Here is a 13,510-nt window from a genome sequence, read left to right as displayed (position 1 = left end):
CGTCATCTTCCTGCTCATGATGACCCCAAGGTGCTAAGCAATACATTTTCCAAATTCTTTGTCACAAAGATTCGTATGATTCGTGATGACTTGCATGCAGGTATTTGCGACCCAGCTAATGATGTTCCATGTGACAATTGTCCCCAATTTGCTCAATTCCATCCTTTAACGGAGGATGAAGTGTTGCACGTGATCTCTAAGTCATCTAATGCCTCGTGTCTGCTTGACCAACATGGCTGCTTAAGGACCATATACAATACCATCTCCCTGCACTCACAGCTATTGTTAATGCATCCTTAACATCCACTGTGTTTCCTAAAACTGCCCACTCTGCTGTTGTTTCACCACTAATTAAGAAACCTTCCCTTGATAAAGACAATCTACAAAATTACAGACCAGTCAGCAACCTATCACACTTAGCTAAAGTCATAGAGAAATGTGCTTCTGCTCAACTTGTTGAGCACTTTCATACCAATGAACTCACTGATCCCCTCCAATCAGCTTATAAAGCTATGCATAGCACGGAGAGTGCTCTGATCAAAGTCACCAAAGACATTACTTCTGAGATTGATTCTAAGAAGGTTGTTTTACTGGTTCTGTTAGACATGAGCGCGGCATTTGATACTGCCGATCACAAAATCTTGATAGACCGCCTCAATAAGCGTTTTGGAGTTTGTGGTGTGGCATTAGAATGGTGCAGTTCCTATTTGAAAGGATGGACAAGTCAAGTCAATATAGGTGGCCATCTATCTGATCCCGTTGTTGTTGAATTTGGAGTTCCTCAAGGATCGGTACTCGGTCCTTTGAAATTGACGCCTGGATGTGGGTTACCTCATAATTGGCCATTTTAGCCCCAAAAGTGACAAATGTTTGTGCGCTTTGCGCGAATATATTCGACTTATATAATCATCATTTTAGCTTCAATATGCCAATTTTTTTTTTGTACCATAAACCTATTTGGTCGCCAAAAGGTGCTGGATTCACTATACTTCAAGAATTCCACCCCCCCCCCCCATGTCAAAAAGAAATCTACGCCACTGAAGCTTTTACGCGAACGTAAATAAACTTAATTCTATCAGTTAAGTCGATGCCTGGCGACACATTGACATACTTTTATAAAAGGTCGAGACACAATTGATTATGTTACTACTTTATTTTGGTTACACATCTGAACAGTGTTCAAATGTCTTTATGTTCATCCTCAATTACACACGTATGTACCACTAATTTGGTACAAGTGCTGGTTTGAATTGAATAAGACAAAATTGTATTGAACAAAGTGTATTTCAGTTTCTTCAGAATACTTCTTGATTATATGGGTCAAATGATAGAAGTGACAAAATACTTCTGGCTCAAACCACCTGTGGAATTCACACTCATACCAAACCTGCCAGTACAAACACACACCTGGTTGCGCATTATTACACGCTGAACCTGTTGAAACATCTCCTCTTCACATGGTTGAGGTTCTGATTGATTGAGTAGGTTACAGTATAAACAGTCTCCAAAGAATTCAAAAGAGTTCGCCGGCATTTCGCACTGATAGAAACCAATACGTAATATTGTCTTATAACTTTTCAATTATGTGTCCCAAATATGTCTATAGGGTAGCCATATATCATTGCTTATTACATAGCTTAGTGTGCCCTTGCTCACCATAGGTTGTAATGATACTAGTAATGCTGTCTTTAATATCATCTGTATCAACTGTTAAAGCAATAATATGTGATTTGCATAAAGAATAGAGTCCTATTTAAATGTGTGTTTTCACTGATCATATTATCCCCTTTTAATCTCGAGCCAAACAAATGAGGTACAGCGACGAAAATGCGTGTACTACGCTCGCCGATAGTATTATACCGTATGTAATACTGTACGGAGCATCGCGCTCGACGTGTATACACATAAGCTGACATCCACGGGACACGTTAGCAAGCATTCGATCGGTGTACATTGAATAAAATTGGGTCACCCCGGTTTTAATATAAAAAGTTAAATTTTACTGCACTTTAGGCTTAGTCTTTTACGTGGTATTTTAGTACACAACTGGGCATTATAATTATGCAAAAAGTAAAAATCCGAGTAAAATTGAGGGCGTCGCTGTGAAGCAAATCACGCATTATGGCTTTAAAATACATTCTTTAAAAGCTATTCTGATTCGTTTGTTTATTTTATATATTATTTTGTTTGTTTGTTTGTCGAGAGTGAATGAATATGTTAAAACATGGCATTAGAAGCTATTCAGGATTTATGATGACAGGGATGACAATCTTCTGGTTTTGATGCTATGGATTTTGCTTCAGGAAATGTTCTTTCAGGGGCTCAACATAAAAAAAAATGAAAATGTATAAATTTCCTTTTCTTGGACTTAATGTTGATAAAGACAGTATAATGGAGTGTAGCCTTGAAAAGAGCAGAAACTTGGACATTGCCGAATGGCGATGTGCGGAGATTGGATGCTTCCGAAATGCGGATATGGAGATAGATGGAAAAAATTAGTTGAAAAGAGAAAGGGTCAACTGAGGACATATTAGCAATTAGTAATGGAAAGATTGTATTGGTCAAACAGACTTGGGATTTATGAGAGACGGAAGGCACACCTAGTTTAGGAATTTTAATTCACAAACCATAAATTAAACCCTTCCGAAATTGATTTACATGTACAAGTCTATGGAAGAAATAAACTGTTTTTGTCCATTATCTCATAATGATCAATATGTATGTTATGCCTTTTTGCCACTGGATGGCAGTATTGGTTTTCAAGGACAAATCTCAAGTACAAATGTTACCATTGTTATGATTGCTTTTATATTTATTATTTCTGCAATGATGTTGTTCCTATTTATCAACATTATCATCATAACCATCATCATCTTGATTTTATGTTTGTTTTGAGAAATGATTAATAATCAGCTCTAAGCAACTAGAACTATGCCGGGTAGACGCAGTGCTCAGTCACTATCATAGCTTTCATCGTTTTACATATAATGCTGTTAGGCTTATTACATATAAAAGCTTCCGGCATGGAACAACTCACTCACACAGCTACTGTTCCGCAAACCTTGTATTAGTCATATTTTTAGCGCTTTTTTGATGAAATTTTACTTTTTTTATATATATTTTGGGTACTTTCAATCATGCATACCATCAACGCATGCGCATATTTTTATTTTTATTGCAACATATTCTATTGTCCTGACTATGATCTGTCATACCATACCAATAATAATATTTGTTTTGTTTTACTTTGGAGATAATTTGGATTCTTTCCTCCACCGTGTGTGCTCTTTTCTCGCGATTTTCACACCTTTTTTTGTTTGTAGTTAAGGCCTATTTTTGGTGAAGTTCAAAGACGGCCTATTTCCTCATTTGTTGACGGATACATTTCTTCTTTCAAAATTATCAATTGAATATACTCAGATTACCTCATACCAAAAATAAGGCTTGTAAACAACTTTGGTCCTTACTTCTGCTTCTTTTTATTACACGTTTCTCAACTACAATTCAAATTTCCCGCCAATGTTGACAATATTGTCAGTGTACATATAGCAATGACTTTATGCAAATGAGATTACATAATTAAATGGCACTCTGATACTAATTGCTGTGTGTTTTGAAAGACAAAGGTACAAACTTTATTGATCATAAGTAACAGTCATCTAAGTCATGCATGAGCGGAGATAAATAATGGTTGCGGGATATTATTGACCAACCCTCGTATAATGCTGTTAGGCTTATTACATAAAAGCTTCCGGCATGGAACAACTATGCCATATCCGACATAGTAATCCTCATATGACTCTTGGTATTACGTATCTGTTACATTTACATACCTGGAGGGGAAGCATCCATTATATTGCGAGGAAATGGTATGGAGTAATTTTTCATTTTTTAAATAAGTTATTGAAATGGAATTGACAGGGGTTACATGGATAGTACTTTAACAAGTTTCGCCTTTATTTACCTGTTTTTTAAGTTTGCATTTGAATGTACACATTTCAATACATTATCGCAAAGCTAGCTTTTAAGAATTAAAAATGAATAACCGAAGACAATTCGTATTATAACGTACGAGAACAAGAGATACCTGGACAAACAAATTGTACTTTCATTTAATTTGAATACGGCCTGTAGTAAGAATATTGCAACTGGGACTTCAACCAAATTCAAGCACATGGTAAGTTTCGACGTGAGAGACTAACATAATGCTGATCTCTTCTCTTAAAGAGGAAGCCCCACCAAAGCAGTTCTTCTTGGGCGGACCAAACCTGCTTGGTTATCAAATTAATCAGTGACAAGGTTATCTCTGAATTTGACAGGTTCTATATGATGTTTAATGTTATTGCATCAATTAGCACCTTTCAAATTTAGAGATAGCCTTGTCGCTGATTAATTTGATAACCAGGCAGGTTTGGTTCATCCCAGAAGAACTGCTCTGGCGGGGCTTCCTCGTTAAGCAAGACGAGACGGACGGTAAAGAAGTGATGACCAATGTCTCTTTAGCAATAAGAGACGGACGGTATTGAGAGATGGCCATCGTCATGTGTAAACTGTCAAATTATGTATGTGTAAACAATACATACAATCCCAGTGGGCACAGCAAACGTTGAAATCACGTTGAAATTTCGACGTTGAAATCAATTGCAAGGTTGATATCACGTTGTATTTACAAATGTACTCCAACCTGCTGACTTCAACCTCCTTAATTTTTGCATTGAAAGTTTGTTGAATTGATTTCAACTAACCTCTAGGTTGAAATCAGGTTGAAATCAGGTTAGATTGAAACTCATGATGCAGTCATGTCTACAGTAGAATTCACCACGACCTTTGCAGGACTTAAACCCCTTTAAAAGCTATTAAACCAAGATAACACTCATTGAAAACAGCACAACTGATTAAATCAGATCTTCTCTGGTTGTACACATGTTACCTGTGCGGTATCGCAATGAGCTGGTATTATAGTTTCAGTTGGGTAACCGATTATAAAGGAAACGCAAGGTAACAATGGTATGTGGGCCTTTGTTCACGAAATGAGGCAATGGTCTGCTTATTGTTAACCAGCATTCTTGAAAATGAGCAACATAATGATTGTTGACTTTTAACACGGTTGGGAAATAATTTCTTCATATTTTTTGGTGTTATTTGTCGTTTACATATCCTTCCTAAAACACAAAAGTGCGAATACTTTCAAACACCTAAATTAGCTAAAAATTTAGGACATGTTACAAAACTATATTTTCTAGAATTTCAGAGAATACTTTAAATGTAGCTTGCATCGGTTTTTTTTGTGGCATCCTTTAGAAGTGAGCGGCCCGTTACCAATATTTTCGGTCAAATCTCCATTCAATTAACACGCCCAGCAAACACAAAACGTTTTCGACATCATTCGCAAAAGGTTATAAAAGGTTGTCAGAAAACGTTTAAATGTCGGGTTATATAAAGGGTGTATTAAGAGTATAAAACGTTTTCATAACCTTAAAAAACATTTTTTGATAATCTACTGCTCAGCAAACAAAAATGTTTTACAGAAAATGTTTAAATGTCGGGTTATATAAAGGGTATAAAAACGTTTTAATAACATACCAAAAACATTCTTGAAAACTTGATACAGAAAATGTTTGCCCAAAATATTTTCAATAACGTTTTAAAAACCTTTTCATGACCTTTACATAACCCGACATTTAAATGTTATTAAAAGGTTTTGAAAAAAACATTTTAAGAACATTTCTGTGTTTGCTGGGTTCAAATATTTTAACAAAATGTTATTTAAGGATTGACACAATATTTGGCAAAAATGTTTGCAAAAATAGTTTAAAATAACATTGTTTGAAAACATTTAAAAATATTGTTGTAGTGTATTTTCATACAAAACGTTTTAAAACGTTATCATGACCTTTATATAACCCGACATTTTAATGTTATTAAAACGTTTTTACATAAACCAAAAGCCAAAATATAACTTATTTAAAACGTTTTTAAAACGTTTTTGTGTTTGCTGGGCAGGGGTGTTGGCTCGCTATGCCTTGCCCTCAATCATATTTTACCAAAGTGCGAATATTTCTGAACATCTAACCTAGCTGTAATTTTAGGTCATGTTGCTAGAAGTTTGGAGAATACTTTAAATATTGGCCAGTTATTTTTCACACAGTGATGTTAACTATAGGCAAATGCCTATACTTCTAACATGCACTATTTGTAAAAGTCGCGCGTCAATGGTGAGAGCACTATGTATTGTGTATAGGAAAGCGGACAGTAACTGCAGTATGTTCGACGTTGTATCAACGTTGATTCAACGTCGAAATCCTAACCTGTGCCCACTGGGAATGCTTTGGCTGGGACATAAAAGAGCTACTATCCAGTGATATCAGAATTAGGAAATTCTGGCCACTGCGCGGAGGCTTGTGGATCAACGCCTAGGCATTGTGCCTGTGCGTAGCGCACTATAAATCACTTTTTATGTACAAAAGAATAGGCCAAATTATATAAAAAGAAATGAATATTTCAACCTATTTAACTAACAAGTAAAAGTCAATATGTCATTGATTTCATTGTAGAAATCTGTGGTGTGACTCCCCCTCCCCCTCATTTATGATGGTCATATACTCTCAGTAAGGTGCTGGGATAAATGTTTTATCACTTAAATAAGCGCAAAGGATGGATCAACGATTAGCTTAAGTCGTTTGGGCGTAAACACGTTCTTGGAGTAATCTAATAGTTGCAACTATTTCCCTGGGGCTAAATAAGCCAAATTATACAAAAAGAAATGAATATTTCAACCTATTTAACAAACAAGTAAAAGTCAATATGTCATTGATTTTATTATAGAAATCTGTGGTGGGACTCTCCCTCCCCCTCGTTTTTGATGGTCATATACCCTCAGTAAGGTGCTGGGATAAATGTTTTATCACTTAAATAAGCGCAAAGGATGGATCAACGATTACCTTAAGTCGTTTGGGCGTAAACACGTTCTTGGAGTAATCTAATAGTTGCAACTATTTCCCTGGGGCTAAATCATTTTATTTGACATTTTAGGAACTATGAAATCCTATTTAGTTATAATCTTTATATTTAATATATGTCCCTTACAAAATGACTACCTATCTGACATAAGTAACAAAGCAACATGTATTTTTATAAGTTAACTGTTGTCACAGATATCAAAACAGGTATGAAATCGGTTCTCGTAACATTTTTTTTAATCAAAAGTTACTCTTTTCAAAACAAACCAGGCTAACTGCCGGCCTGTTCGTGTTCTGTCTGCAACAAAAGTACAAGTTAATTTGCTTGTGAAGATTACACTTTGAATCCATTCATGTTTACCTATATCACGGCATGGCACTGATCTAATATCTCGCCAAGACCCTCAACAGGATCGTGTTCCAAATTGTTATATAAAGACTAATTAGTGTCAGAAATGAGCAGATCGTATTTTAAGCCTGACATTAGCAACAGGTCATGTTAAAACATGCTTTCAGAGCCCAAGGGACAGTTACTTTGCAGACATATTTTAAAGTAATATATTGAATTGGACACAATGAATTGTTAATCGTGAAATCATGTTATCAATTTAATGAAAAAACAACAAAACAAAACAAAACAAAAAAGATTCCATACTCCCGGTGTTTATCAAATATCTTCTAGGTGTTCTGTTTTGCGTAATAATACAAACACTAAAATATAAAAAAGCAAAAATCACACAAAAAGACTTTTTTCGTTGACATTTGATCTATTTGGATTCATATCATCTTAGACACATCTGACTTGACTTTATTTTCAAAGAAATTATTTATTGTGACGGGAGGATTAATTTCATTTCAATTTGATCTGAAATTGCTTATATACCCAGAGGAAGGCTAATGCAAATTTCTTGTTTTCCTGAAGTCCACGATCATGGTGAAAATGATACAACGCCGGTGATACAAGAAAATATTTTAAGGAGCTCACAGGAAATGTAGATCTCAAATAGAATCACCCATTCAGGTAACCCTATTTAAAGTTCAAACTCGTTGTCTGGAATATTATGGTGTCTTCCATAGGGTACGCCTCTGATTTCGACTGCAATAACTCCATGTCTTTCAAGTTGTGACCTTGAGGGCTAAAATATATGCTCCAGATAATAGCTTAAGGACGATATTCAATGACATCATCCTCAATCATAGTATTTATCTCCCCCTTTTGGTTTCAGTGTGCAAGGTGGAAATTGTTGAGAGCTTATCCGTTCAGAACTAATTAAAAACGGGGCCATTGTGTGAGCGTGAGCGGCAATTACTTGCAATGTGGTCGCACATGACCCAACACACAGTGTCATCGACCCTATATCTTCATGGGAGAAATCGCCATGGTAGGTTGAATCCACATCCACGATTGGCCATTTGGTTCAGACCTTTGAAGCTCTTTGAGACGAATAATTAGTCGAGGGACATGACTAAGGCTACTCACAATAGCCGGGTTATTGATCTTGGTTGTGCGTGAATAAGCTTGTATACCCCATTGAAGTCAATGGTCATCGACTTTTATACTGCCTAGTACTAGTGCAGCTGTACTACACGATGTAGTCCATACAGGACCAACGCAATATAAAATTAGAGTTTTGGTCCGATTTTGAGTTCAAAGCGCACGGCCAATTTTCAAAACGCATTCTAGCGACCATCATATCTGTTCAACACGTATTTTCAAGTGTATGAGACCTCATCTGGTTTCTTGAGAAAAATTCATTTACGGGAGATATTCATCATTTTTTAACCCGGTATCCAAAGATTTTCGTCTGATATCAAAATCGTGCATAGCAATTCACGTGTATCGATCCCGTGTATTCATTTTAGTGTCTCTGCTACACCAAATAATTATTAGCCAGGCGGTGTCGGTGTGCAACATAGGCAAAAGGTTCAGAAATCTAATTAGAGGTATTGGAGATACAAATAGATACAAGCTATGTTTTTTCCATAATTCACAACAAATCACACAGGTACAAATAAACAAAAGCAATATCAAACAAACAAATCATGTAGGGGATGACCAGAAGGCTAGTTAGGCAAGAGGAAGTCACCACCAAGAAATGTTACCATGGTTACCATCAAAAGAAGTAGAAAACAAAAACATCAATATAGGTTGACCTGAATCTTTTCTAGTTTTAACGCACTGAACCGTAAACACCTAATGGCAGTGCGTCCTCGAAGCTGAAAGTTACAATTAGGTAGGGCGGATATTTACCAAAAGCCAATTTTAGTAATTTTTAAGATGTATTTTCTGATGCCACTGAAAAAAGTCCTTTTCGATTTGCGTATCAAAGCATGAAGTTTATTTCTCTATGTTTTAATTTGTGGAGGCGTTCAACACCTGGGTTCTGTAAATACTGTTTATGTCAAGTATTTTTAATGTTTATACTCCTTAGTAGCCATTTGTTCGGTTCCCTTTTCCTTTTATTTGAACATTTCTTTAATGGTATACATTCATCAGATATTCAATTAAATATACTGATAAACTACAAGTGTACTCCACCTTTTTGTCTTCCCACATTCAAAGTTATATCTAGCGAGTTCGTAAAAATCAGGTGGTTGACCTCTTTAAAGAGATTTTAAAATGGGTTTCAAAAATACCTACTGTGGTAAAGTCGTTGTTAGTAGCTTTCACAAGTTCTTTTTAGGCTTCTAATATTGATGTTCATTACAATTAATTTACAGTTTTTCAAGAAAGAACATTGGTTTTGTGTAACATAGATACTTTGATGAATAGTAATATTATCTTTATCTGTAGTACTATTTTCAAATTTCAATGGATTGAAAATCATTTCATTATATTTGTATCATTAATATCTGCTGTTATATTACGATAGTATGTAATATTTATATCATTGATATCATCGTCAGAAAATTGTATCTTTATTGTGAGCCATCGTCGTACAATTGTTACAAGTCCATTCATTGCGTGTTAGACGCTGTAGTTCTTTTGGTTTCAATTTGGTACATTTTTATGAACAAATTCATTGCATATTTTACATGTTATATTTTTATGACAATCATAACTTTTTAGAGCAAGGCACACAAGCATCATCACAAACAGCAGACATTACAAGAAAAAGAATTAAACCTAGAAAAAATATAAATATTTATAAATCAATGAAGTGGTGCTTTTTATTATTCATTATTTGGCAGATTTAACCATGAAGAGACTTTTTTTGCCGAAGCTTCAAATCCTTGTAAAAATACTGTGTACTATACCCGGTGTACTAGATCGTTGTTTGATGGTAGCAAGCGTTATTCTCGGGGTATTCTTCCTACTTGAAAGTGTACAGGGGTGTGCCATGTTCAGCTATGTTGGTATATATTTTCAGTGGAGACCAATGGGCGTAATTAGAAGCATTTAGGTAAATGTACCCTTAAAAGCACCCAATTATGGCAAATTAGGGTGCTTTTTGTGACAAATGTGCATACTGTTGGTTGGGACAACAGCACAAAATGTTTTCGACATCATTCGCAAAAGGTTAGATAAGGTTGCCAGAAAACGTTTAAATGTCGGGTTATATAAAGGGTATATAACGTTTTCATAACATTCAGAAACATTTTTGATAACTTATTGCAAACATTCTAACATTATCATTATTTAAGTGTTGACAATAACATTTTGAAAACATTTAAAAAATATTTTTGTAGTGTGTTTTCATACAGAACGTTTTAAAACGTTTTCATGACCATTGTATAACCCGACATTTGATGTTATTAAAATATTTTTACCAAAACTAAAAGCCCAAAATATAACCTGTTTAAAACGTTTTAAAAACGTTTTGTGTTTGCTGGGTATATAAAGAGAGTCAGAATCCGAAAGTCTACGTAACACTTCACCGTACCAAATTGTTCGATTGTGCTGATTAATTTTATCATAGTTTCGGTGTTAAAGAACTTAAATAATGATTCCCTTGTCATGTGTCCGAAGTATCCTTTTCATTACGAGAACATGTAGTGATCTGTGGGAGCATCCAAAAATGGGTAATAACATAAAGGACAAACACAATCAAACGTGATAGGCTATATTGCGTACTAATTTCAATTCTGTAATCTGTATAAAAGTCACACTTAATTGCCGCAAATAAGCACATAATTGAGCAATTATATAACTGCTAGCCAAACAGATAGTTTGCACCAAATAAAGCTGGGAGTAATTTAGATACGGATTCTTTAAAGTTATAAAATAATTTAAATAAAACAAACAAACAAACAAACAATAAACCAACACAAAAACAAACAAACGCTTCACGATAATTTTGTAATAATATTGTGTTCTATAAAAAGACACATTTTTTCACGTCTTATACATGGTTTAGTTCCTTCAAATTGAGTCATTCCGACGTGTTGGAGGCCGTGCACCTCTAAGTGGAGGGCTACGATCTGGGGGAGGGGGATTTTGAGTGAGGTTACCTGAGTGTCTCCTGAATTACCACCCCCTGGGTGGGGGTCGGGCTTGCGTCCTCAGTGGGGTGCATGTGCTCTGGGTGGAATGACCCATCGATTCTATTAATGTTGGTAATGGTCTAGTCGATTTTTAAAGTGTACATTCATTGAGTAATGACCATTGAATTGGAATATTGACTAAGATGTTTCTCCCACTGATATTACCTATTCTATTTTTTTGCTTGTACTATTATTGTATTGTTTTACTTTGCTACGAAATGAATAAAAGCTCATTTTCGGGCATGAAATAAAAATAATTGCGGCAAGTTATTAAAGGGACCGCGTTATCTTGTAGGAAGGGTTAAGACTACCTCCTGTATTGAAGCAAATTTGTTTAATAGAAAAAAATTCCACCTTTTGAAATTACTTATTTCAGTATATGTAATATTTACTCCATTGTTTGTTATTGCTGTTTTGTTGTTGTAAATGTTTATTGCAACTTGTATATTATAGTATGTTAACGTAAACCAAATAAAAAAATAATGATTTCAGAAACACTATGACAGATATTTGCGAATAAATGTTGTTGCCATCTTAAAATCACACTACTTGTAAAGCGCTGACCTGCCTTTTGTTGTAAACATCTTGCAAAAATAAGGTTTAATTTTGTTTGAATATGTAGGATCAGATACGAAATTAACGAGAACAAGTAGTATGACGTAACTTCTCGATTAGTTTACAATTCTATTCCGTCACAACTCACACGTGCACACCATAATCAGAGATGCCATCAGGGAATGCGATCCCATAATCCATCAGTATATTGCACATGCAGGGGATATACACTTCGAGAATAAACGATAGGAATTTTATTTTGCCTATCCTCTACCGTGTGATAGACGACAGGCAGGTCAATATTTTGAGTAGTGGATGCCGGCGCAGCCGGTATCCACTACGATAAAAATATTGGACCTGCCTGTCGTCTATCATAGGTAGAGGATAGGCAAAATAAAAATTCCTATCGTTTATTCTCATTCTTAGTCAGTTAAATATTATTTTAATAACTGTAAACAAAATTTGTAAGCAAAAACTAAGTTACCGTCATAAAAACTCCCCTCATTATAAAATGAACGAAACTTGTTTACAACTTCACGTATTCTGTTGCGCGTATTGCTAGCTCGTTCGCGTATTCCGCACTAGTCTACGCATCCAGCGCGATACATACTCGCACCTCTACACGCGTGTTACGCATTATCAAGACGCATGATGACGTGGGGTCGTCTACGGCCTGATAGACGACACCCAAAATCATGCGATTGTCCAATCAGATTATGTGTATACTAATAAACCACTCCCACTGACTAAGAATGGGTGTTGCAAAGCCGACACCTACAATGGCAAAATTTGACGACAAAGTTTAATTACTGCCAATATAATAACCTCGTGTTATGTCCAAAGGTTAAGTACAAGTTTATTGGGGTTACAGAACCTAGTATTGGCAGTTGGACATATATAGATCCTAGTGCAAGCAGACATCTCGAATAATCCGCGACTTATCCTTTGAAGCTATGCTAGTCTCGCCTGAAGACAAGGACTAGTTAGTCGATTGATCGGACAAAGGGACTCCGTGCAAGTTTGATGATGAGACCAGGGCTTATATAACGCAAGTTAATACTCATTCAATTAGCCTTTTCGAGATATGGCGGACACAATAGGATGGCGCTGCACGAAGTGAGTAAAGGCTTTTGAATTTGCCGGGTTTTAACCAGATTAAATACTGCCCTCCTATTGTGGGTGCCATTCTTCGAAAATGCTAATGGCAGAGTTGTTAAATCGCAACGGTGAATATATATATTTATTTGTGCGATCGAGACGTACATGGTCTCAGCATAATGGTCTCAGTACGGTCTATGGTGGCAATGAGTTTTCAGTCAGTAATGGACCCCTATTTAACATAAGCTCTAATAGAACTAGTACACAGCATGAATTTCCTAATACCTTTATCACAGAAAGCTTGGAATTTCAAGCCAATACATGAAATTAAGGAATTAAAAAAAGATAAGATATAGAATTTGAAATTAATATTGTGATAAAACCTGGTCCTTTTCTCATGCTAATTTTGTATA

At 35.6% G+C, this 13,510-nt stretch overlaps 1 protein-coding gene across 1 annotated transcript in view; it reads right to left on the bottom strand.

Annotated features, from left to right (window-relative positions):
• The window catches only part of LOC140139902 (uncharacterized), a 184,908-nt gene that overhangs the window by 36,005 nt on the left and 135,393 nt on the right, over positions 1–13,510 (bottom strand). The gene's annotated exons all lie outside the window — the stretch shown is intronic.

Source organism: Amphiura filiformis, chromosome 18 (assembly GCF_039555335.1).
Source record: "Amphiura filiformis chromosome 18, Afil_fr2py, whole genome shotgun sequence".
Lineage (NCBI taxonomy): Eukaryota > Metazoa > Echinodermata > Ophiuroidea > Amphilepidida > Amphiuridae > Amphiura > Amphiura filiformis.
Note: the sequence above shows the minus strand (reverse complement) of the source record. Positions and strands in the feature narration are given on the sequence as shown.